Source organism: Vulpes lagopus, chromosome 4 (assembly GCF_018345385.1).
Source record: "Vulpes lagopus strain Blue_001 chromosome 4, ASM1834538v1, whole genome shotgun sequence".
In the NCBI taxonomy this organism is placed as follows: domain Eukaryota; kingdom Metazoa; phylum Chordata; class Mammalia; order Carnivora; family Canidae; genus Vulpes; species Vulpes lagopus.
The window spans coordinates 60,073,090-60,099,180 of record NC_054827.1 but is presented as its reverse complement, the minus strand read 5'-3'; the positions used below and the strand labels follow the sequence as shown (position 1 = coordinate 60,099,180).

At 38.8% G+C, this 26,091-nt stretch overlaps 1 protein-coding gene across 7 annotated transcripts in view; it reads left to right on the top strand.

The window, feature by feature from the left end:
• The window catches only part of APC (APC regulator of WNT signaling pathway), a 122,010-nt gene that overhangs the window by 7,479 nt on the left and 88,440 nt on the right, over positions 1 to 26,091 (top strand). For 2 of the 7 annotated variants that reach the window (XM_041753268.1, XM_041753264.1), the window contains exon 1: positions 24,570 to 24,691. The exons of 2 other annotated variants lie outside the window; for them this stretch is intronic. The gene's annotated coding sequence lies outside the window, so the exon portion shown is untranslated. Of the gene's footprint in view, positions 1 to 24,566; positions 24,692 to 26,091 lie in introns of those variants that run through there. 3 more of the 7 variants (XM_041753265.1, XM_041753262.1, XM_041753267.1) reach the window with 3 other exon arrangements.

Sequence of the window (26,091 nt, the reverse complement as noted above, 5' to 3'; positions counted from 1 at the left end):
TTGTGTATATTTTCAATTAAAAAAATTAGACTATGTACTTTTTTAGACTCCGGTAAATCATATTTTTATTGACTGTTTAATCCATTGTAAGAATTATTTTTAACTATTCCCCATGGTTGGTTACTTAGTTGTTTTCCATTTTATTTTCATGTGTGCAGTGAACATCTTAGCATATTACAGATTTCTTTTTCTCTTTATCTTGGCTTTTTTCTTTAAGATGGTTTCATAGATAATGGAGTTACTGGATGATCTAGGCTACAGACATCTTTAAGGATAACAATGCATGTTGCCAAGATTGTACAATGTCTCATAGGCACAATAAATGTTCATTGATTTGAAATTAATCATAATGGGGGAAAAATTAGGACCTACAGAATTGCTGAGCTTTAGTGATAGTCTTAAATCAGCCTTTTGTCCATCTCCAAGTATTATCCTTTTTTTCTATAACATATATTCCAGATTGTACATAAAACATAAAATAAAGGGCAGCCCAGGTGGCTCAGCGGTTTAGCGCCGCCTTCAGCCCAGGATGTGATCCTGGAGACCCGGGATTGAGTTCCACATCTGGCTTCCTGCATGGAGCTTGCTTCTCCCTCGGCCTGTGTCTATCCGTCTGTCTCTCTCTCTCTCTCATGCAGGAATAAATAAAATCTTTAAAAAAAGAAGTAAAGAGATTAATATTTTATTGTCAACACACATGAAATTATTACCCAGGTTAAGAAATAGAACACTGCATCATCCCAGGGCTGCTATCCCTGTCTTGTTCCTGATCTCAAAGAGAAAGCTTTTAATATTTCACTTTCAAGTACATTTGCTGAAGTTATGTTTTTTGTTTTTTGTTTTTGTTAAAACCTTTATCATATTAAAGAAGTTCCCTTCTCAAAATCTGTCTGCAGAAATTTGTTGCATTTCTATACACCAATAATGAAGCAGCAGAAAGAGAAATTAAGAAAACCATTGCATTTACAATTACACCAAAAATAATAAGATACCCAGGAGTAAACCTAACCAAAGAGGTAAAAGACATGTACTCTGAAAACTATAAAACACTGATGAAAGATATTGAAAACAACAATTCACATTCTATACTCATGGATTGGAAGAACAGATACTGTTAAAATGTCTCTACTACCCAAAGCAATCTACACATTTAATGCGATCCCTATACAAATACCAGTGGCATTTTTCACAGAAATAGAACAAATAATCCTAAAATGTGTGTAAGACCACAAAAGACCCTGAATAGCCAAAACAATCTTGAAAAAGAAAAGCTAAGCTGGAGGTATCACAATTCTAGAATTGAAATCATATTACAAAGCTGTAATAATCAAAATAGTATGGAATTGGCACAAGAATAGACATATGGATTAATAATCCCACAAGAATATGGTCAATTAATCTTCAAGCAGGAATAGATTATGCAATGGGAAAAAGACAGTCTCTTCAACAGATGGTGTTGGGAAAACTGGACAGCAACATAAAGAAGAAAAAAAGGACAACTTTCTCACACCAAACACAAAACTAAATTCAAAATGGATGAACGACCTGAACGTGAGACCTGAAACCATACAAATTCTAGAAAAGAACACAGGCAAGAATTTCTTTGACATTAGCAACTCTTCTCTGACAGCAACTTTTTTTTCTAGATAGGTCCCCTGAGAACAAAAGTAAAAATTAACTATTGGGACTACATCAAAATAAAAAGCTTGCACAGCAAAGGAAGCAGTCAGTGAAACTAAAAGATAACTTCCAGAATGAGAGAAGATATTTGCACATGACATCTGATAAAGAGTCAGTATCCAAAATATAAAAAGAACACATACAACTCGACACTCAAAAACCAAATAATCCCATGAAAAAATGGGCTGAAGGCGTGAATAGACATTTCCCCACATCTCTCATCATCAGGGAAATACGAATCAAAACTGCAATGAGATATCACTTCACACCAGTCGGAATGGCTAAATAGCAACAGGTGTCGGTGAGGCTGTGGAGAAATGGTGCACCCTTGTGCACCGTTGGTGGGAATGCAAACTGGTGCAGCCACTGTGGAAAAGCAGAATGGAGTTTCCTCAAAAGGTTAAAAATAGAATTACCCTACAATCCAGTGATCACAGTACTGGGTATTTACCCAAAGGATACAAAAACACTAATTCAAAGGAATACATGTACCCCTGTGTTTATTGCAGCATTATTTACAATCAAAGGAATACATGTACCCCTGTGTTTACTGCAGCATTATTTACAATGGCCAAGGTACAGAAGCAGCCCAAGTGTTCATCCATTGATGAATGGGTAAAGAAATGGTGTGTGTGTGTGTGTGTGTGTGTGTATGTATATATATATATGATGAAATGTTATTCAGCCATTAAAGATAATGAAATCTTGCCATTTGCAATGACATGGATGGAGCTAAAGAGTATAATGCTAAGCAGATAAGTTTCAGACAAGTACCATATGATCTCACTCGTATGTGGTATTTAAGAAACAAAACAAATGAGCAAAGAAAAAAAAAAGACAAACCAAGAAAGAGACTCTTAACTTTAAAAAATATGTAAATATTTATTTATTCATGAGAGAGGCAGAGACAGGCAGAGGGAGAAGCAGGCTCCCGATGCCCCTATGCGGGACTCCATCCCTGGACTCCTGGAACAGGCCATGAGCCAAGCGGAAGCAGAAGATCAACCACTGAGCCACCCAGGTGTCCCAACAGGCTCTTAACTTAAGAGAACAAACAAACTGATGGTTACCAGGGGGGAGGTGGGTGGGAGGATGAGGGAAATAGATGAGGTTGGGATATGAGTACACTTCTCATAATGAGCACTGGGTGATTAAAATAAAAACTTAAAAAAAATAAGTTCCCTCCTATATCTCATTTACTAACAATTTTGTGTCTTGTTCTGCTTGTTTGAATTTAATACTTTTTTATTTTACGACTTTTTATTACCATATGAATTTTCTCTTAGTGTGTTAATATATTGAATTTTATTTAAATGTTTAATTACTGATAAACCTAATTTAGTTTTACTGTACTTTGTTTTCAAATTGTTCCTGGTTTGTTCAGTTTATTAATATTTTCCTGAAAGTTTGCATCAATGTTCAGGAATGAGATGGCCTACATTGTTCTTCTCAAGATTTGAAATCATTGTTGTGCTAGCCTCATAAGGTAAACTGACCCGTATTTTCTATTCCGGAAAAGTTTGTGTATGATTAGATTTATTTGTTACTGCAATCTGGCAGAGAAGCCATCTGAGCTGAGAATTTTCTTTTTGGAAAGGTTTTTGATTATTAATCAGATTTCCCCTTTCTAATAAGCCTTTTCAGGTTTTCGGTCTCTTGATTATTTTGTAATTTTTCCCTTCAGAGGTTGTTTTTTTCATCCACACTTTTTAATTTACCTTCACAAAATTATATATTAATGGCTTCAAGAAAGAAACCCCTTCTTTTGTCTGATACAGTCTATAAGATAACCTCTTTTTCCTTTATCAGTCTTATCAGAGATTTAGTAGTCTTTCAAAAGAACTAAATTTTGAGTCTTGCTGATCCTTTTTATTGCATGTTTGTGTTCTTTTGCACTAATTTCTGCTTTATTTCCTTCCTTTTCCTTTTTGGGGGTTACTTTTTCTTTTATTAATTTCTTATAGTTGACTACTTTCCAGTATTTCTTCCTTTTAATTATATGCATTTAAGGCTAAGTGTTTCCCTCTAAGCACTGTTTTAGCTAGTTCTATTACTTAAATTATGATGTGTAGTATTTTTATTATTCACTTAAAATGTTTTCTAATTTTTATTGGTATTAAACTTTGACTTTTAGATTAGTTGGAAGTTTTATATTTCTTAATTTCTAAACACATGGAGATAATCTAGTTACTTTTTAATAATTTTTTGATTTCTAACAACTGTAAAAGGTAGAGAATACACTGATTCAACAGTCTGTGGTTTCAGACCTTTAAAATTTAAGATGTGCATTATGGCCCAGTATATTATCTTTTGTTCCTCTGCAGTTGAGTGCAGTGTTCCATATGTTTTCACTAGGTCATGTTTATTAATCTTGTAATTCATATCTTTAGCATCATTAGTGATCTTTTTTTGTTTATCAAATATAAAAGTATGTTAAAATATATCCAATTATGATTGTGGATTTGACTGTTTCCCCTTGTAGTTCTCTCAGTTTTTGTTTTATGTATTTGAGGCTGTGCTAGTAGATGCATGAAAATGCACAGTAGCTATATCTTCTTTGTGACTTATAGTATGGAGTGTTCCTATTTTATTTGGATGGCCCTTTTTTTGCATTTAAGTTTAGTTTAGTTTGAGAGTGCTGTAACAACACCAGCTTTCTCTTCATTATTGCTTGTGTGGTATATCTTTTTCTATTCTTTTACCTTCAACCTTCTTGCGTTCTTATGTTTTTGGTGTGTCTCTTCTGTGACATGGTTGGATTTAACTCTCCTATCTTACTATATATTTTATATTTGCCCTGCTTGTTAGTTCCCTTTTCTCCACTTTCTTGCCATTTAGACAAGTTGACTATTTTTTCGTTTCAGATTTTTTTTTCTCTTACTATTTGGAAGTTACAACCTCTTTCTTTTTTTCTTTCTTTCTTCTTTTACTCGTTTTTACTAGTTTTTCTTTTTTTCTTTCTTCTTTTACTAGTTACTGGAAGTTTTATTTTGTCTTTTTTCATATCTACCGTGTCACTTTGTATAGTTTTCATTTCCATGCAAAAATAGTCAAGCTTCACTTGACTTCCTTGAATGTTGTATTTTTCAGTCTGTGCCTTTTTTTTTTTTTTTAAGATTTTATTTATTCATGAGAGACACACAGAGAGAGGCAGAGACATAGAGAGAGAAGCAGGCTCCCTGGGGGGAGCCCGATGCAGGACTGGATCCCAGGACCCTGGGATCACGCCCTGAGCTGAATGAATGCAGAGACACTCAACCAGTGAACCACCCAGGGGTCCCAGTGTGTGTTTTGTAATTCCAACATGTCAGCTCTCTGTGGACCTAAACTCTTGTCTTTGCAGAAATAATTTGATGTATAAGGTGAAGTTAATTTTTCTTCAGAGATTTTCATTTGCCGTTGCTAAGTGTCTTGGAGTGTGAGACCATGTTAATCCAATTCCAAATCTTTTAACTTTTCTGGGCTACCTTCTGGTTCCCTCTTACTTGCCTTAGGATGCATCCCTGTGGAGTCCAAGCCCAAAGCCAATGATGTTTTTATTATGGTCTTTATCATTGGTGGGTTCCAGATTCTAACTTTTGTTCCCCAGTCCTGGAAGTCAAGCAACAAATCACAAAGTTCAGCCTCCTAAATACTTCTTTTTTGACAAATCCATGGAAGACAAAAGCTGAGCTCACCTTTCTGGGTTTCAACTTCTGGTGGATTTGAGCTGGTTATTCACCCCTCACCATGCTGTTAGTTATTTGATGCTTTTAAGAAGATAATTATAATATTTTGTCTAGTTTTTAAAATTGACTTCAAAAGGATAACTGTTTGAATTGCATAGTCTGCAATTTCTATAATCAAGTCCAAGTATTTCTTTGACTAACTTGTTCAAGGAGAACTTGACATTTCTACAGTAGTCATTTCTTTGTGTTAAGGTTCCTTTTATGTTACAAATGAGATATCTGGAAAAGGTAAACATGAAGGTATGCTTGCCTTTTAATGCTCAGCATTGTTTATTACATTAGTCCATTTCTTTGCAAAGCCCCAAGGGAAGGAGACAGAGGATATTTTCTTTGACTGGAGAAGTCAGAAATAATGTGTAATGAAAATACGTGTAACGTAGGTAGTACATTGGGATAGGAATTGTCCTTTCCGTGAACAAGGAGATGTAATGTGAACATTTTTTGAAGTGGAGATATGTGAAGAGGGAGGGAAAATGCACTGAGCTGAGGAAGGACTGCAAACATCTGTCCTTGAGTAATTTTGTTGGAAGTGAGGTTCGTTTCCAGTAATTGTGACAGCTTTCTATATGCCATATGGATGTTGTGATTTCTATTTTATTTTCCTAAATAATTTTTGGTATATCTCAGGGACAGAATATGAATTTTGAACCTTTGAACCCACATCTATTTAAAGTATTATATATATAATTTGCATTTGTTTTGGAAATTGAATTGATTAAATAGGTTAAACACACAGGTTAGAAATCTTACCATACAAACTAAACTGGAGTGGTTTATATAAATTTACATTCTGTGGTTGGAGGGGTGTTGAAAATTTTATATAACATACCAATATATTTTTATTTTAAAGATGTTTAACTTGATATTAATCACAGCTGTTACCATGAAATGCCATCTGTCACTTTGTGATTACATTGATGCATCCACAAAATACAAACGCAGTTCTCTTTTAAGGAAATCTAGAATTCTCCTGTTTGCTTATTTTTTCTCCTAAAAGAAAATACAAAGTTTCTTGTTAATTACAATTCCTTTCACTTTCCCGGCTGTGTCAGATTTAAACAGCTTCTTTGTTTTAGATTTGCTCACTGCCCTTCAAAGAACTGAAGAATGAAGTGAAGTGACGGAGAATTTTAGCACTGGGAAAGACAAGGCAGTGAGTCTTTCATGTGCCCTCTGTTCCTGCCCCTCTCCCATTTTAAATATTTTAAAACAGAGGCTCAAGGAAGTCTGGGTGACTTGATTTGCCTAAAGTTGTACTGACCCAGTATCCACATCTCTTCCTTTTTATAGTTTCTTGAGTTTCTTTTCAGCCATATGATACTATAGCTATTCCAGACACAACTAAGACAATGATTTATTAGCAACTATTAAGATCTGATAAAATATTAAAGCATCTTGATTATATATTTATTACAAATACAACTAATTTTATACTTTCTAAATTCAATTTGTGGAGTCTAGTTTTTAATTTCTTAGTTTGCTGTCATTGATTAAATTCATATGAATTGGTCTCAGCATTCAGTCTCAGCATTTTGTTAATGTCTGTACTGTTCCTAAATTGGACTTTCATATGTTTTTTGAAGATTTTTATTTTGATAATGTACAAAGCAGCTCTTAGGTTAGAATAAGTACTTCTAGAGTATGTTGTAGCATAATAACACTGAGTGTATTTCATCAATATACTTTTTTTTTTTTTAAGACGAGGTGGGACTCGATCCCGCAACCCAGATGCTCAACCAGTGAGTCACCCAGGTGCCCCTTCATCAATGTACTCCTTAACTCTTGGTTCCAAAATCTTGGAATCCTTCCACACCACTGTAGCACACATTTTCCGTGTTACATTCTTTTGTTCACTAGACCTGGATTTTAGTACCTCTGTTTATTTAGGCCTATGACATTCTACCCTTCTTATTCTAATCTTTCATTTCTTGTCTTCTTTTTCTTTGTTATAGTTTCAGTTCAGAGACTCTGATATCTTTTCTAATATTTCAATAACATTTCTTTTATAGCTTCATGCTAACACAAGAGTTCTTCCTCTGTTTTCTTTAACAAACATTAGTTTACGCATTAGCATCACTGAAAAATGATGTCAGCTATCAGTTAAAATAAACTTGGAAAAAATGTCACACTGGACAAAACCTACAAATGTATTTTAATTCTTGTGCTCATTTGGTTGAACACTCACTCATAGAACATATATTTTGACGAATTGCAGAGTAACCTAAGTTGAAACAAGTTTCAGATTCTCACAGAAAGTTAATACCTACTCATAAAAACTGAGAAATATGAGTTCTGTTATACCAAAGTAATGTATTATGTCAGTTTTTTTTTATTATGTCAGTTTTAAATCCAATTATTGCTTCACTTTCATAGAAATTTATATGCTGTCTTTTGGAAGTACGTATTGGTAGGATTTTCCCACCACAACTTGATGATATTTTATAATGTTACCACATGCTATGATTTTATATTAGTTTTTATTATACTAATGAGATTTTTGATTCAGCGTAGAATTAGGTCTTTGACAAAGTTTTGTATCTCAATTCAGATAACTGCCTGCTAATTAAATATTATTACTAGCACTGAGAAGACTGGACTTAAACTGTGACAATTTTCTTGCCAAAATGTTAAATGTTAGGAACTTTTAAGAGCAACTGAATGGGAAAAGAGTTCTCATTTTCTGTGACCAGTGTTTGGTATACTGCTTTATATGCCCCCCAAAAGCAGATTGTTGTATGGGGGGTCGGGGAGGGGTAATTCTATTCCTAATGTATCTCACTGTTACTGAGTAGCAAATTAAAATCTTTCGTTGGTCTTTTATTGGTTCTTAATGAAGTTACTGAAGGCCGTCTATAAACCTAGTAGTGAAGGCTTCTGCTTTTATTACTTGTGTTACCCATGCTCATCATTTAATTTTAATTAGGGTATTTAACGTGATATTTACGTAGTACATATATCCTCATTATAGTTGTCCATTTTTTATTGAGATTAAGGACCAACCAGTGGTATAGGAAGACATCTCTATTTTAAGATAAATATATTTAGATTTCTAAATCAGAAATAACTACTTTAGTTCAGTGGAGAATGAAACCTGAAGTCAAATATTTTGTACTGTCTTTAGCTAGATCAGGACAAATCATTTGATCTTCTTTTTTTTAAGTATTTGAGAGCTTTTGTAGCCAATCACAATTTTTAAAAAAATATTTATTTGACAGAGAGAGAGAGAGTGCGCGCGCGCACAGGCACGCACAAGCAGGGGGAAGGGCAGGCAGAGGGAGAGGGAGGGAGAAGCGACTCCCTGCCCAGCAGAGAGCCCAGTGTAAGGCTCCATCCCAGAACCTGGGATCATGACCTGAGCCAAGGGCAGGTGATTAAACAGTTGAGCCATCCGGGCACCCCTTACTTAACCTCCTTGTATATAATGTCTGTGTCTACAAAATGAGGGCATACTATATTTTAACTATGTTTTTTAAAAATATTTTTCTGAAGTGCTATAAGGAGCAGCCATCTCAAACAACTATTCTAAAGCTGATCTACATGTGAAATTTAAAAAATCATATTCTGTTTTTATGTTGTCAAAGCCAGATTGTTTCTTGTCATCATCTTGGTTGTTCCCAGAGTTGTAAAAAAAAAATATAACTTGCTTCTTGGCCTCAAACTGAAATGTAGACACTATTAAGATAGCAAGATAATGTCTTACTTAGCCAACTTAAAAAAAGTAACGAGCATGGTTTTGAATAAGTACTGAGGTTGTTTTAGGTGTCTCTCATTTTAAACAAAAAATATAGCTTCATCAGGAAAAGAGACTTTATTATCTTTGAGCAGATACTCCATGCATATAGCACCCATTTCAAAAAGTACAAGAGAGTATGTATGAAATGAAAATAAATCTAGCCCTGTCCTTCAGCCACCTGCATCCTCTCTGCAGAAGCAAACACTGTTGCCATTTTCTTGTTTAGTCTTTCAAACTGGAGTCCACAGAAACCAAAAATTTTAAAAACATTACTTGTGGATGCCCTTTAAGAAGGCAAATACATATGCTAATATGGTAGAATGATTTGCGTTTTCATCAAAAATTAGCATTCTGCAACGTGATATACTTAAGAATTTTAAATCATAATGATAACTCTTATTCAGGCTCCAGAAGAGTTTTTACTTTAAAAAGTATAAAACAGATACTGCAAGGGGATAAACAACTTTCTATTTAAATCTAATTATCTGATACTTCTGTGTGAAAATCCTGCTGATTTGGAGTTTAACAAAAGTGGTCCCATGATTAAAAGTTAATTTGGGAAAATCTGACTAGAGTAGCCCTTTTGCTAACCACACAAAAAGGTGGTTGTTTGGAATTTCCATTGTGAATTACAATAGAGTGGAAGAATCTGTGTGTTCTACTTATTTCTTGTCTACATGAGGAACATTTGTTGACTTTCCTGGGCCTAGAGGATCTGCTTCCAAGATCACTCACTCACTCACTCACTCCCTCATTTGGCTGACAAGTTGGTGCTGGTTTGGGCCCCATGTTGGCCTTTCTTTAGGTTTACCGGAGTATCTTCATAGCATGGTTGCTGGCCTCAAGGTGGAAGCTGCAATGTCTTTGGGGACCTAGCCTCAGAAGTCACTTCTTCACTATCTTATTGATCTACAGGTCAGATCTATTAGGCACGGGACAACAGCATAACAGGCTTGAATACCAGCATTTTAAAGATTATTGGGTTTAATATTCCTTGGAATGTGATTGAAGTAGTACCTCCCAACCATAGCACCTGGCTCCATTTAAATAAGGATTGGACCAGCACTCTTACATTTGATATTTGTGGTAATCTCAAGGTAGAATCATGCAGAAAAGCCTAAGGCTTTCAGGACACTCTATCCCTTTTATTTATGTGCTGCTCAGGAAAATGCATGTTTGATTGACAAGCTTATTGCAATAATTTTTTTTTAATCAAGTTTGTTGTCTGATGAGAAGAAAAATCGTGTAAATGGGGACTATCTAAAGATACTAACACTAGCTTCCTCTTAGAAATTGTAGGATATGTCCTTTAGCTTTAACATATTACTGAAATCTTTGCTATGTCATCTATAGATGTTATTACTTTAATCTAGCCCTTGAATCCAGGTGTCATCTGGAAATTGGAGTGGATGTAGGGCATCTTTCACTTACAAAATAATCAATTCTGATTATAATCTGCAGAAATGTAAGGTGTTGGCATATTTATGCTGCTGGAATGGTATGGAAGAGTAAGGCTGCCACTGTAAGATAAAACAAAAAAAATTACCCATGTGTAATGTTTGAGAGTCTTTAGAGGAGTGAGAACTTGAGGATTTAAGTGTGGCAGGCTAGAGGCAGGGAGATTTGCAAATCAAGTGTCTGTTTAGTTTAAATGTCTTGGACATCAAATGACATATGAGATAGTTGGATATTCAGAGGAGAGGATTGGGATGGAGATACAAATTTGAGGTTTAGCATCATACAGATATTGGGACTAGTGAGAAAACAACTTGGAATCTTAAAAATGGATTAGCATTAGGTAAGTGAAAAAGTGGGAGTGAAAATCTTCCAGGAGATAAAATAGTATGAGTTGGTGGTGGGTGCAGAGGAGTCGAGTTGGTTGGAGTATAGCTAGAGTAGTTGGATGGCCTGGAGAGGTATGAAGGGCTCAGATCTTAAAGGACCTTACATGTGTTGCTAATGAGCTTGAACTTTTGTCACCAGTTGAATACCATGAAAGGTGGAAAATGATAATCTTAAAGGGTCTTTGTAAAAGGTAACAGTTATGGATTTTTTAAAAAAGGTTTTTATGTATTTTTTCATGAGAGACACAGGCAGAGGAGCCCGATGTGGGACTTGATCCCAGGACCCCAGGATCACACCCTGAGCCAAAGGCAGACGCTCAACCACTAAGCCACCCCGGCATCCCTGGATTATTTTTTGTTAGGTATAGCTTAAGAGTTTTTTTGTTTGTTAATGTAAAAGTAGTACAGATCACTATTAAAAATGTAAATAGTAAAGGGGGTGCTAGGCTGGCTCAGTTGGTAGAACATGGAAGTCTTCATCTTGGGGTTGTGAGTTCAAGCCCCACATTATTTGTAGCACTTACTTAAAAGAAAAAAAAAGTTTAAGCAGTAAAAATTAAAGCACCACTCAATTCTCTTCCCCAGAGGAAACCACTCTTAAGTTCCTTGAGTAGTTTTTAAAACATTTCAAGCAGCATAGTGTTCTCAATACTAGAGTAGTATGAGACCAAAAAAAAAAAAAAAAAAAACAAACTATTTCAAAAGAAGTGGGAACAGGGTGAGAATCAATCCTCCAAGCTTCCAGGCAAATGATATTTTATATAGACTGTTGGCATAAAATAAATGGTTGATAAATCCAGCCCAAATACCTTATCACTGCATAGGAGATTTTTTTTTTTTTTTTGTAAAGAATTTTGCATTCTCTGTTGTAAAAGAATGAATATCAAAAAGATCTCCTTTTTATGAAAGTCTAAAGTGTTTTAATGAGCAGATCCAACTGTTTGAATTAAATTGCAGACCTTCTTTGGGAAAGATTAAGAAAATGCCTTGTCTATATTGTGTTAGGTACAGGCTGGTTTGGGACCAAAATGCTTATTGATTGGGGCGCCTGGGTGGCTCAGTGGGTTAAGCGTCTGCTTTCAGCTCAGGTCAGGATCCTGGGGTCCTAGGGTCAAGTCCCATGGCATTGGGCTGTCTGCTTAGCGAGGGAATCTGCTTCTCCCTCTCCCTCTGCCCCTCCCCCTGCTTGTGCTCCAACTTGCTCACTCTCTGTCAAATAAATAAATAAAATGTTTGTTTTGTTTTGTTAAAGATTTTATTTATTTATTCATAGACACACACACACACACAACAGAGGCAGAGAGAGAGAGGCAAAGAGAGAGAGGCAGAGACCCAGGCAGAGGGAGAAGCAGGCTTCATGCAGGGAGCCTGCCATGGGACTCGATCCCGGGTCTCCAGGATCAGGCCCTGAGCCGAAGGTGGCGCTAAACCGCTGAGCCACCCGGGCTGCCCAATAAAATGTTTTTTTTTTTTTTTTTAAAAAAGATGTTTATGATTAATGTTGTATATTGAGAAAGGTAGTGGAATGTGAAGTGAAATTTAGTCCAGTTCTTAAGAAGTCTTTTTATTTCAGTAAAAGCTATGACACTTCAAATAATTCTACCCAATCTTGGATGACTTGGCAAAGTAAGTTTAGAAAGACTCACAAAGTAAATGTGAAGTTATAGTTTTAAAATCATTATATTAAAAAAAATAAAAATAAAAAATAAAATCATTATATTGAAAGAGGGAATTACATTTTTTCATTTGCCTTGGCTTTCTCACTTCTCTCTTAAAACATAATATTAAGTATTCATTTTGAATTCTTTTATTAGATAACTCATTATCCTAAATCTTAAAATGAATCGGTATGTTAGGTGCTGTTAGGGGCACTCTAGGTGACCAGAAGTTTGATTGATATAGTCCAATAATGCTAGGTAGATCTTTTTATCATTTTACTTAACATGTTTGGATGATTTAGCCTATAATAGCAAATATTTATCCCCAAGTGCTCAGAAGTGAAATAGTTTTATAGTCTGTACTTTGCTTTATGTGTTTAAAATTCAGCAAAAAGCAAGAGGAAGGGAATATTTTCAAAAAGGAAGCAAATAACATAGAATTGGACAATACCAAACGCAATAGGTATATAGGTTGTTGAAAAAGTGATTATTTCCTCATCTAAGGTAATGATATGAGGATATTGGTATGAGAATAAAAATCTTTACTCAAGTATTTGGTTTAAGATTGTAGTAAAGTAAGTGCCACTATTAGGCTGTAATTTATTCTGTTATGTACACCGATTTTTTTTTTTTTTTTTTAAGATTTTACTTATTCATGAGAGACACAGAGAGAGAGGCAGAGGGAGAAGCAGGCTCCACGCAGGGAGCCCAATGCAGGACTTGATCCCAGGACCCCGGGGTCATGCCCTGAGCTGAAGGCACGCACTCAACCGCTGAGCCACCTAGGTGTCCCCAAATTTTGTTTTTAACATCAATGTGTATGCTATAAATTGATAAATGATCCGTCGAGTAGTATAGGTATTTTATGATAATTTAAATGTTAAAGTGTTATTAATTTTTAATTATGTTTTCCTTGAAGAAAGTCTTTTATTTATTTTAAGAATTTTTTTTAAAGATTTATCTAAAAAAAAAAGGTTTATCTATTTGAGAGAATGAGAGAGAAAGTGCAGAGGGGGAGGGGCGGAGGGAGAGCATCTCAAGCAGACTCCCCCACTGAGCACAAAGCTTGCTGCGGGGCTCAATCTTACAACCCAGAGATCATGACCTGAGCTGAAATCGAGAGTCTGATGCTTAACCAACTGAATCAGCCAGGCGCCCCTAAAGATTTTATTTTTAAGTAATCTCTACATCTGACATGAGGCTTGAACTTGTGACTACCAAGATCAAGAGTTAAATGCTTCACTGACTGAGCTAGCCAGTAGCCCCATGAGAAAGACTATTTTAAAAAACTCATTTTGTGTGCTTCTTTTTCTCGAATTGACATTGATACCATAAACATTTTGTGCTGTTTTGGTAACTGAATTCCATTGGCTATTACTATTAAAATGTATCTTTTAATTTTTTTTTTTTTTTTATGATAGTCACACAGAGAGAGAGAGAGAGAGGCAGAGACACAGGCAGAGGGAGAAGCAGGCTCCATGCACCGGGAGCCCGACGTGGGATTCGATCCCGGGTCTCCAGGATCGCGCCCTGGGCCAAAGGCAGGCGCCAAACCGCTGCGCCACCCAGGGATCCCTAAAATGTATCTTTATGAATAGGGTTTATACGTTATATTTTGGGGAACAATCTTACAGTTTTTCCATTTTCAGTAAAGATCAAAGTTAACAACATTAAACAAGACATACTTTTTTTTTCTTTTTTTTAAAAGAGAAAGCACAAAGTCTTGTTTTAAACAGTTAGTTTTTAGAAAATTGGTCAGAATTTTTTCCCCCAAGAGGATAGTTTAAAACACTGGATACTCTAAACCTGGAACTTTACCTGCTTAAGATATGTTAAGAATTTAGAAAACAGGGGGCACCTGGGTGGCTCAGTGGTTGAACATCTGACTCTGGGTTTCAGCTAAGGTCACAATCTTGGGGTTGTCGGATTGAGCCTTATGTTGGGCTCCACGTTGGGTAGGGAATTTGCTTGGGATTCTCTTTCTCCCTCTTCCTCTGTGCCTTCCTCTGCCAGCCCCCCGTCACTCCCTAAAATAATAGATAAATCTTTTTTTTTTTAAAAAAGGATTTAGAAAACAAAATATCCCCCTCTTAATGTGCAAATATTTTAATACTGTATTAGTTATAGAAAATGGTTACCAAAGATGACTTTGTGGGATTTTTGTTGTTGTTTTATTAGCAACATAAAATTAATAAACAGTGTTGTCAAAATTGCTAAAATAACACCAAATAAAGGAAAACTAAGTTTCTTGTAGAGTATAAAGTTGAGTGTTTCTCCCTGCCATTATATTTTGCAATTGAATAAGTCTTTGGTTATTAAATTTAACTATAAATTAGTAGTAATATACCATATAATTTCTGATTATCCTCTTGAGTAGGAACTAGAAACTAGTTTAATTTTTATGGCTCGTCTCTAATCGTGTATCCTAATTTATTTGAAACGCCTGTATTTTTAATCGCCCATAAGGCAAAGTTTAAATTTTTTAACCTAACAGACAAAATCAAAATCTTAGCCCTGAAAAATTCCTAAACACCTTTCAAGTCTAGTTCTATTCCTATTTTCTGAAATCTTTGTTGGTCACCTAGCCAGAAATCATGTAATCCCTCATCCTTTTATACACGTTGCCTTGTATTAAAACTTTGTTGTAAATGTTTAGGTCCCCTACTTGATTCTAAATTGATATCTTACTCATCTTTATATCATCTACATTCATACATTCAGCAGTATGTATTTATTGAATGTGTATTGTGTACCAAGCACGTTCTAGGTGCAAAGGAAATAGCAGTGCACAAAAATCTAAACCAGGAGTAGACATTATGTTTGTCCTCATGGAATTTATATTCCAGTTTAGCAAGCAATGAGGGAGACAGAAAAATAAATGCATAGGTACAGAGATAGTGCCGTTCAGATCCTAAATGATTTGAGGAGAAAATAGCATGTTGTGGTAGAAAGTTTAAGGACAGTACCAATGTTCATAAGGTAATCATAGAAGCTCTTTTTGAAGATGTGACTTTTATGCCAAGAGACAAATGATAAGATGGAGCAGTCATTTGAAAATTTGGGAGCAGAGTTCTAAGGTTGAAGGAAAGGCAATACAGAAGCATAACACAGAGCAAGGAAAGGGTGAGGTAGGGGAAGAGAGTGGAAATGGAAGCAGAGGTTAGTTTTATACACCAAAGTAAGGATTTTGTAATTTATTTGAATTTCATTAGGAAGTCACTGACTGCTTAGAAGCTTTTGAGGGCTCATTTGTGGGCCCACCCAGGACCATTCTTAAAAAATTCCAGTTATAGCTCCCTATTTTAAAATCAACTAATTAATAACCTTAATTATATGTGTCAAGTCCTTTTTACCATGTAATGTAGCATTCACTAAGAATAACACTAGGGCATATTTAACCTAGTACATAGTTAGCGTTTTTTAAGTCATATGAGGGCAATGAAGCAGAATTAACTCAGAGTAGCCATGATTGAGTCATTCATGGCTTTTCTTTATTTCTTTTGCCTTTACTGATGTGCCTGCTACCATGCACACTGCCTTGTATTTGCCATACTCCCACAAAACGACCCCAGAATTACCCATAATAGCCAAGATATGGAAACAACCTAAGTGTTTATCAATGGATAAAGACAATGTGTGGGGGTGTGTGTGTACATACACACAATGGAATATTATTCAACCATGGGAAAAAAAACCCTGCCATTTGCAACATGGATGGACCCTGAAAGCATTATGCTAAGTGAAATAAGACAGACTTGCTGCATGGTACCACTTTTGTGTGACATCTAAATAAAAAAATCAAACCTCTGGGCGCCTGGGTGGCTCAGTTGGTTAATCTGCCTTCAGTTCAGGTCATGATCTCAGGGTCCTGGGGTCCAGCCCTGCGTCCTTGGGCTCCCTGCCCAGTGGGGAGTCTGCTTCTCCCTCTCCTTCTGCCCCTCCCCCCACTTGTGCTTTCTCTCTTTCAAATAAATGAAATCGTTAAAAACAAGGCCGAGGCACTAGTATGTGCTACCAGGATTGAGAAGTATGGAGCACTACTTTAGCTTCTGCTGCCAGAGTTCCTACTGTACGATGGGAGGGAGGCCATTCTGAAACGCCCTTAAATTAGAGTGTTACATAGCTCTCTCCTTCAAGTGTGATTTCAAATTGTGTCAACCTTAGAAGTATTTAACTTTATTTTTTATTTTTATTTTTTAAAGATTTTATTTATTTATTCATGAGAGACACAGAGAGGCAGAGACCCAGGCAGAGGGAGAAGCAGGCTCCACGCAGGAAGCCTGATGCGGGACTCCATCCCAGGTCTCCAGGATCACACCCTGGGCAGGCGCTAAACCGCTGAGCCCCGGGGCTGCCCAGAAGTATTTGACTTTAAAAGAAAATTATAGATAATATGTATTGTGATGTGTGCTACATTGTGGAAATTTTATAAAATCAGAAAAACTAGAATTTCTGTATTCCTACACTCAGGGATGACACACTTGATATTTTGGTTTAGCTTCTCATCTTCTCTGTGCACATATATATAATTTTTTTTTAAAGAAAAAGCTAATCGGTATCATATTAAGCATGTAGTATTCTACATTTTCACTCAGTATTATATGAATTTTATGATATTTTGCAATAAACATGGGAGTACAGCTATCTCTTCCATATCCTGTTTTCATTTCATTTGGATATATACCCAGAAATGGGATTGCTGGATCTTATGGTAGTTCTGTTTTTAACTTCTTGAAAATATTGCTTTCCTTAATGGCTCTCTCAGTTTACATCCATACCAGTGGTGCACAAAGGTTGCCTTTTTTTAAAAAAATATTTTATTTATTTATTCATGAGAGACACAGAGAGAGGCAGAGACCCAGGTAGAGGGAGAAGCAGGCTCCATGCAGGGAGCCCGATGTGGGACTCGATCCCAGGACCCCAGGGTCACGCCCTGAGCCAAAGGCAGCCACTCACTGAGCCACCCAGGCTTCCCAAGGGTTGCCTTTTCACTGCATCCTCCCAATACCTATCTCTTGTCTTTTTTGATAATGGTCATTCTAACAGCTGAGAGGTGATAATTGTGGTTTTGATTTACATTTCTCTGAATGGTGAGTGATGTTGGGCACTTTTTCATGTACCCATATTGGCCATTTGGATGTCTTCTTTGGAAAAATGTCAGTTTCTCTTCCCATTTTTTAGTACATTTATTTGGATTTTTTGTTTGTGTTTTTTGCTATTCAGTTCTGTGAGTTCTTTATCTAGGTTGGGTATTAACCCTTTACTGGATATATATATGATTTGCGGATATTTTCTCTTATTCAGTAGGTTACCTTTTCATTTTGTTGATGGTTTCTTTTGCTATGCAGAAGCTTTTTAATTTGATGTAGCCCCACTTGTCTGTTTTTGCTTTTGGTGTCAAATTCAAAAAACCATTGCTTAGACCACTGTCAGGGATCCTATCTATTCTGTTTTCTTCTAGGAGTTTTATACTTTCAGGTCTTAAATTTGAGTCTTGTTTAATCCATTTTGAGTTGATTTTTGTGTATGGTGCAAAATAGGGCATTCTTGGCACGTGGCTGTCCAGTTTCCTCAGCACCTGGACTGTACTTTTCCCATTGTATATTCTTGGCTCCTTTGTTGTAAATTAACTTGACCATATGTGCATCCATTTATTTCTGGGCTTTGTTTTCGGTTCCATTGATAACTATGTCTGATTTTGTGTGTGTATTTTTTAAAGTAATCTCTACACCCAGGGTGAGGCTCAAACTCATTACCCTAAGATCAAGAGTCACATACTGTACTGACTGAGCCAGCCAGGCATCCCTATGCATCTGTTTTTATGCCAGTACTATATTGTTCTTATTACTCTAGCTTTGTAATACAATTTGAAATCAGAAAGTGAAATCAAGAACTCCAGCTTTGTTCTTTCTCAAGATCACTTTGGCTATTCAGGGTCTTTTGTGGTTTCATACAAATACTAGGCTTGTTCTGTTTCTGTGTAAAATGCTATTGGGGTTTTGATGGAGATTACGTTAAATCTGTAGATTGCTTTGAGTAGTATAGACAGTTTAACAGTATTAATTCTTAACCTATAATCATGGAATATCTGTGTTTGTGTTTTCTTTAAATTCTTTCATCAGTGTCTTACAGTTTTCAGTGTACACATCTTTCATCTGTTTGGTTAATTTATTCCTAAGTATTTTATGCTTTTTTATGCAGTTGTATATCTGACATAATTTTAATCCTCTTTAAGTGTACCACAAGTATAATTAACCAAGTGGTTATCAATCATTGAGGTTGTTTCTAACATTTCACTAGTGTAAACAGTACTGAGTGTCTTTGATTTAACTCTTGGGCATGTATCTAATTGTACATAGGATGATTTCTTTTAACTGAACTTCTATAGGTATTTTATTTTATTTTATTTTATTTTATTTTATTTTATTTTATTTTAAGATTTTATTTATTTATTCATGAGAGATACACAGAACACACACACACACACACAGAGGCAGAGACACAGGCGGAGGGAGAAGCAGGCTCCATGTAGGGAGCCTGATGTGGGACTTGATCCCAGGACCCCAGGATTATGCCTTGGGCGGAAGGCAGGCGCTAAACTGCTAAGCCCCCCCGCCCCCAGAACCCCTTCTATAAGCATTTTAAACACTTTAAGGACCTTTGAAACTACTACCTATTTTCATGTATCCTCACTGACTCACAATATTATTTTAATTAAATATCACCTAATAGGAAATTTTTCTCCTGTAAGCAGTTGCCTCAAGCTATATAACACTCTAATTTAAAGGCATTTCAGAATGGCCTCCGTCCCATCATACAGTAGGAACTTTGGCAGCAGAAGCTAAAGTAGTGCTCCATACTTCTCAATCCTGATAGCACATTCTAGTGCCTAGGGCTTGTTTGTAGAGATTCTGATGTAATGGTGTTTTAAAATCTTCAGGCTCCTGAAGTGATCCTACTATGCAGCCGCATAACTTTAGAATCTTAGTCCCAAGGCTGCATCACATTTTTCCCATCTGCAAGACCCAGTGTTTTTTTATTTAAAGCATTCTGTGTCCTCTGTAAAAAGTTGTATTTTGCAATAATACTCATTTTCAGCATTTGCTCTACTTTCCATGAGAGTATCTTCATTGGATGCCCTTTGGAGATTAATTTTAAATCACTCCTTATATTAATATTTAATGGATACCTGCAATGCACAAAATACTGTGATACACACCGTGAGACATACAAGATGAAGTCAAGTGTGATTCTTCAAGATTATTATAGTCAGGAATGGGAAAGGAGATGTGCACACCAAGATACAAAATGTGTTTGTGCCACAAAAGAGATAGTACCAGTGGAGGAGAGGGAATGGATTCTAGATTCTAGATGGGATGGTAGATTACTTCATGGAATTGTATGTCTAAACGGAGTGTTAGTTTGGACCAACAGAACAATGAGTAATCCTTTAATTTAAAAAAGTCTTTTATAATTTATAAAATTTGTTTAGAATTATGCATTTGATCCTTAAACAGCTCTGTAAAATAAGCCAAACAGTTATTCTCATGTTACAGATGAAAAAGTAGCCAGAGCTTAGAGTAGTTAAGTGATTTACCAGTCATAGAGCTACAGAAATGATTCAGAACTTTGAACCTAAGTCTTCCATCTCCATATGCTGGAACCTTCTACTGTATCATATTAGAATAAAAACAAAAGCCCTACATTTAAGGTGAGTTATAGAAATGGCTAAGTATTTAGTGTGATTGTACTATTATTAGGATGCAAGTTCTGAAATAGTTGAAGTTGAAGCTGTAGTGTGGTAGGCAGAATAATGGCTCCCCAAAGGTGTCCACTTCTTAATCCCCAGAACCCGTAAATATGTTTGATTATGTAACAAAGGGGATTTAAGGTTGCAGATGGAAGAAAGTCGCTAATGAGGTGACCTGAAAATAGGGAGATTATCCTGGATTGTTGAGGTGGACCAGTGTAAGGGTCCTTGAAGTGAGTTTTTAAAAGTCTAAGAGGGAAGTAGAACAAGGGCCAAAGAAAGAGAGGACACTAGCAGCAAGATCAGAGTGCTATAAAGTGAAGACTCGATGCACTGTTGCTAGCTTTGAATATAGAGGAAGGAGGCCTTGGGCCAAGGAGTGTATTCAGTCTCTGGAAACTGGAAAGGACAGGAAAACAGAATTTTCCTTTAGGGCCTTCAGAAAGGTGGGCAGCCCTGTAGAGATATACCTTGATTTTAGCTTAGAGTGAGACTCATCTGGGACTTCTGAACCACAAAAGTGTGAAATAACCCATTTTGTTGTTTTAAAGCATGAACGTTGTGGTAATTTGTTACGGCAGCCATAGGAAACTTAATACATGTAGGAAGCCTTTTAGTGTAGGAAGACTAATTAATATGCCATTCAGGGCACTCCATGATTAAACTCCAAGTTGTCTCAGTGCCACTGTTAGCAGTGGAAAGCCGTGAAATGTTCTTTGAGCCGGAGTGTAAAAACCTATTTTGGTATTTGCCGATTAGAGAGGAGAAAGATTGGAGGGAGAAAAACGATGTTAGCTTTTAGTATTAGTGCTAGGAAATTTTATTTTGAGAAATTTTTGCCTCTTGAGGTAACACAATATACAGATAAATCTATCTTGTAGAAGAGTGTGATTCTGTCTCCCACTTAGTTTATATGTCACTAAAAGTCCCATTGCCATTGCAACAGTTCATCTCCTTCCCATGTCCTGTGAAAAAATACAGAAAAGATGGGAGAACTGGTCTTCATAACCAATTTGGCCTTTGAAATTGGTCTCATTTTTTTCTCTTCTTATGCTTTTTTGTCTTACTGTCAACCCAGTATAAATCTAAAGACCTGAGGTGTCTAAATGAATCTGAGCTTTTTTGGCTTAGCACCTAGAGAACATAGATTTATACTAGTATGTGCTTTTTCAATACATAATTTTTATTTTTATTTATTTTATTTTTTTTTTTAATTTTTTATTTATTTATGATAGTCACAGAGAGAGAGAGAGAGGCAGAGACACAGGCGGAGAGAGAAGCAGGCTCCATGCACCGGGAGCCTGATGTGGGATTCGATCCCGGGTCTCCAGGATCGCGCCCTGGGCCAAAGGCAGGCGCCAAACCGCTGCACCACCCAGGGATCCCCATAATTTTTATTTTTAAAGAAAAAAGCTTTTGTTGATAGCTACGTAGGCATAGATCTGTTCTATTTCGATATATCTGAGGTATCTAATAAAGAGAAAGAGTTAAATGTTGACAAAGCACAAGAGTGAATTAAGACAACAGAAAGGAGCACTAATTTTTACTTCTTTTATACTAGTTAATAATGTTGCACATATTCTTCTTGTCAGGCTTTGAAATTATAAGCCTTAAAATTAGGCCAAATGTGTCTGTTAAAATGGAATGCAAGATTTAAGACATTAAAAATTCTTTTTTTTGACATTAAAAATTCTATTCATTTAGTCATTAATTTTTTAAGCTGCCGAAGGTTTAGAAAGTTTTTTTTTTAAAGATGAACCATGTGTTCATAATTATAACATTTACTTACATTTACTGAAAACAGTTGCAATGATCATAAATGAACAGATATATAAAATCAAAGAAAGGCGTGTTAGGTGTAGTCTTGCAATAGCTTTAACATACATTCATTTCTGTAGTGTTTCATGTTAATCATGAAAATATTTTTAGTGCATACGTATATATGTAGTGTAAACGCTAACATTTTTATTTAAACAGGGTTGGCAGGAGTTCTGAGATACATAACAAACGTGGTAGCACCAGTTAATGTTTTAATGATCTTCCTTGTGTTCGAATTTGGCCCAATACATTTTGATTGTATATGTCTTTAATTATTGTTTTTAAAATAGCTAAATATATATATATATATATATATTTTTTTTTTTTATTTATGATAGTCACAGAGAGAGAGAGAGAGAGAGAGAGGCAGAGACACAGGCAGAGGGAGAAACAGGCTCCATGCACCGGGAGCCTGACGTGGGATTCGATCCCAGGTCTCCAGGATCGCGCCCTGGGCCAAAGGCAGGCGCCAAACCGCTGCGCCACCCAGGGATCCCAGCTAAATATATTTTAAAAATAAAATTCAAATCAAATTTTGTGGAATCCTTAAGGAGAAAATCTTAATAATTCAGTTGGCAATATTGTGAAATGTGAAGTTTTTAGATTGGCTTGTTTTTAGATTTGAATTATGGTTAACGGACATGTAATGGTCAGAGCCTTCTTGAAAGTTTTGTCATGTGAATCACTGATTGACTTGTGCAATACATAACAGTAAAAATTTAGACAAATATTTTGGCTACAACCTAGTTTATTGAATAACAACTTGAATCATAGTCTGAGTCAAGAGTAATAGAATTGTTTCTTAGGATACTCAAGTTATTTTTAGGAGCTTCTAAAGTGTATTCTTTGATTTGAAGGGTATTTTTTTCTTTCCACAAGTATAGGCCTTATGAGGAATTGTCTATTCTGAATTTGTTACAAATAGTGACTATATAAATAATTAAGTCTTGTTCAGTGAATCATGCACTTTCAGTAAGGGATAGTTGAAAGCCTTTTGTAAAACTAAGTCATCCTGACGAAAGGGCCATTTGAAATACAATCAAATTGATGCACATTTCCTTTCAAATATGAAGGGGAACTGTTTCTAAATATATTTAAACCTTTAAAATACAATTTTTCTAATTACTAGTAACAAGTGGTCAGTGTTTGCCCATATGTTCACCCAACAAATATTTGGAGGGTGTTTGCTATGTATATCAGGCATTATAAGATAGACACAAAGAGAAAAAATACTCAGAAGCACAAAGGAAAAAGAGAAAAACGCTAAAAATCCCAATTTCCAAGGATGACCACTATGAGCACTGGTTGTATGCACATCCATGAGCATTTTGCTGTGTCTATTACTTTTCTAGTTCATACAATTTTTAATAAAATGGAATTGCTTCAAACATACTGTTGATAGCTTGCTGCTTTTCATGTTATTAATTTAACAAGTAAAAGATTATGATAAATAACATTTCATTTAAAAACCTGAAGTTAAATACCCTTTTAAATTTGAAATAGATCATGGACACCGGTCTCCTCCCATTTAAACCAAAATTTAAATCTATTTTAAATTCTTGGCAATTTGAATTTGCCCTTCCAACTTACAAATAAAAATTAGTAAGTTAAGCTTCACTCGGTTTGATTTAAATAAAATGTAGCGGGGCACCCTGGTGGCTCAGTGGGTTAAGCTAAGGCTGCCTTCCTCTGCCTCTGCCTTGGGCTCAGGGTCCCGGGATGGAGCCCTGCGTTGGGCTCTCTGCTCACTGGGGAGTTTGCTGCTCCCTCTCCGTCTGGGGCTCTCCCCACACTTTCCCCCCTTCTCAAATAAAAATTTTAATAAATAAATAAATAAATGAAACACAAAATTCGCATTAAGTAATTTGTTTCAGGTTAGTAGCAGCTGACAGCACCGCGTCCTTTGTATTAACCCCTTTCTTCCATGCTTCTCCCATTTTGCAGAGGAAGTTGAAGCCCTGCGCCCTGGAATGACTAAAGTGCACCCAAGCCCTAAGCCGGGAGCAGAGGCTCCTCCCGGATCCGCACCCCAGCCGCTCTGCTGCCACCAAGAGCTTTAGTGGTCACTGTGTTTTTCATTCAAACAGATTGAGTCAGCGACTTGTGATCTCTAACTATTTGTTACAACGCACTAATAGGGCTCCTCTCCTCTGGGCGGCCCGTACGTGAATCTCAGCACAGGAGATAGAATGTATCCCCCCAGCATCTCGCACTAGCCTTTCCGCCCTGCGGACCCCCCCCCCCCCCTCGCGGTCCGCGGCCCGCGGCCCGCGGCCGGGTGGCGGGGAGGTGAAGGGCACCCCGAGGGGCGCGGGGGCGGGGCGCGGGGCGGGGCGCGGGCGGGCGGCGGGGTGATGCGCTGGTGCCGCCCCGCGGATTGGCCGGCCGCGCGCGCACGTGACCCACCTGGGCTGTCCTGGCGCAGCCGGCCCGGGTGTCAGTGGAGACGGAATGGAGGTGCTGCGGGGCTCGGAGATGGGGTAGGTGCTGCGGCGGCGGGGGGCGGGGGGCGCGGGGAGGGCCGAGAGATGGGGCAGGTGCTGCGGCCGGGGAGACGGGGACCTGGGGGGCGGGGAGGTGGGGCAGGTGCTGGGGCCGGGGCGGGGGAGATGGGGGACGGGGGTCAAGGGGATGGGGTAGGTGCTGGGGCGGCGGCGGGTGGGGGCCCGGCTGGCCGGGGGGGGGCAGGGGCCGGGGCTCCCTCGCACCCGCTGCACCTGCCCCGGCGGCCCGGCCGGCCCCGCCCGGCCCGGCAGGCGGGGGCCGGGAGATGGGGAGATGGGGCAGGTGCTGGGGCCGCGGGGGAGGAGTCGGGGGACGGGGCAGGTGGTGGGGCCGCGGGGGGCGCCGGGGAGATGGGGTAGGTGCTGGGGCGGCGGCGGCGGGGCCCGGCTGGCGGGGGTGGGGCGGGGGCCGGGGCTCCGTCGCACCCGCTGCACCTGCACCTGTACCGCGGCCCGGCCGCGCAGCAGCCGGGAGGCAGGGGCGTCTCCCCGTCTGGGTCCCGGTCCCCGGCCCCCTCCTCCCCTCCCGCCTCCTCCCCCTCCTCCTCCTTCCCCTCCTCCTCCTCCCCCTCCTCCTCCCCTTCGGCCTCCCCCTCCTCCCTTCCTCCCCTCCCTCCCCCTCGTCCCCTCTCCCCCTCCCTCACCTCCCCCTCCGCCTCTTCCCCCTCCCCTCCCCCGCGACTGCGGCGCCGGGGATGGATTTCCTGCGCGGCTGGCCAGGGCTCCCCGCCCCGGAGGAAGCAGGGGGGAGGGGCAGGACTGTCGGGGAGTCTGCGGAAGGGGCTGCTGCGGGGCTACTGGGAGGTCTTGTGTTCATGATGCTGCTGCCCGAGTGCAGTAGCAGTATCTAAGGAAACGGGCTGAGGACAACAAAGAATGGGGCATATTCAAGGCGAGAAGCAAAGGCTGCAGCCTGCTGAAAGGCCTGTTCCCTCCCCGGCCACAGGGCCGAGGCGCTGGTGGCCGGGAGGGGCGCCGAGCTGCTGGCCGCGGTGATGGGCCGAGCGGCCCGGCGGCTTGCAAGGGGCGGGGGGAGGGGAGCAAGGGCAGGCTCCGCGCAGGGGCGAGGGGAGGGGAGCAGGGGCAGGCTCCGCGCAGGGGCGAGGGGAGGGGAGCAGGGGCAGGCACCCCGGGGCGCGCGCGGCCTTGGGTGGACGGAGACCCTGGTCCCCAGTGCCGGCGTGGGCGCCCATGCGCCTGCACCTGCACCTGCACCTGCACCTGCACCTGCGCGCGCAGGGCGGCCCGAGGCACCGGCCTGGGCCGGGTCAGCGAGGCCCTTCCTGGGCGCCTGCGGCTTTGCCCTGCCCCCGCTGGGCCCACTCCTCCGCCACAGGGCTGGCCGCAGGAGGGGCAGCGGGGGGCACCAGGCCGCT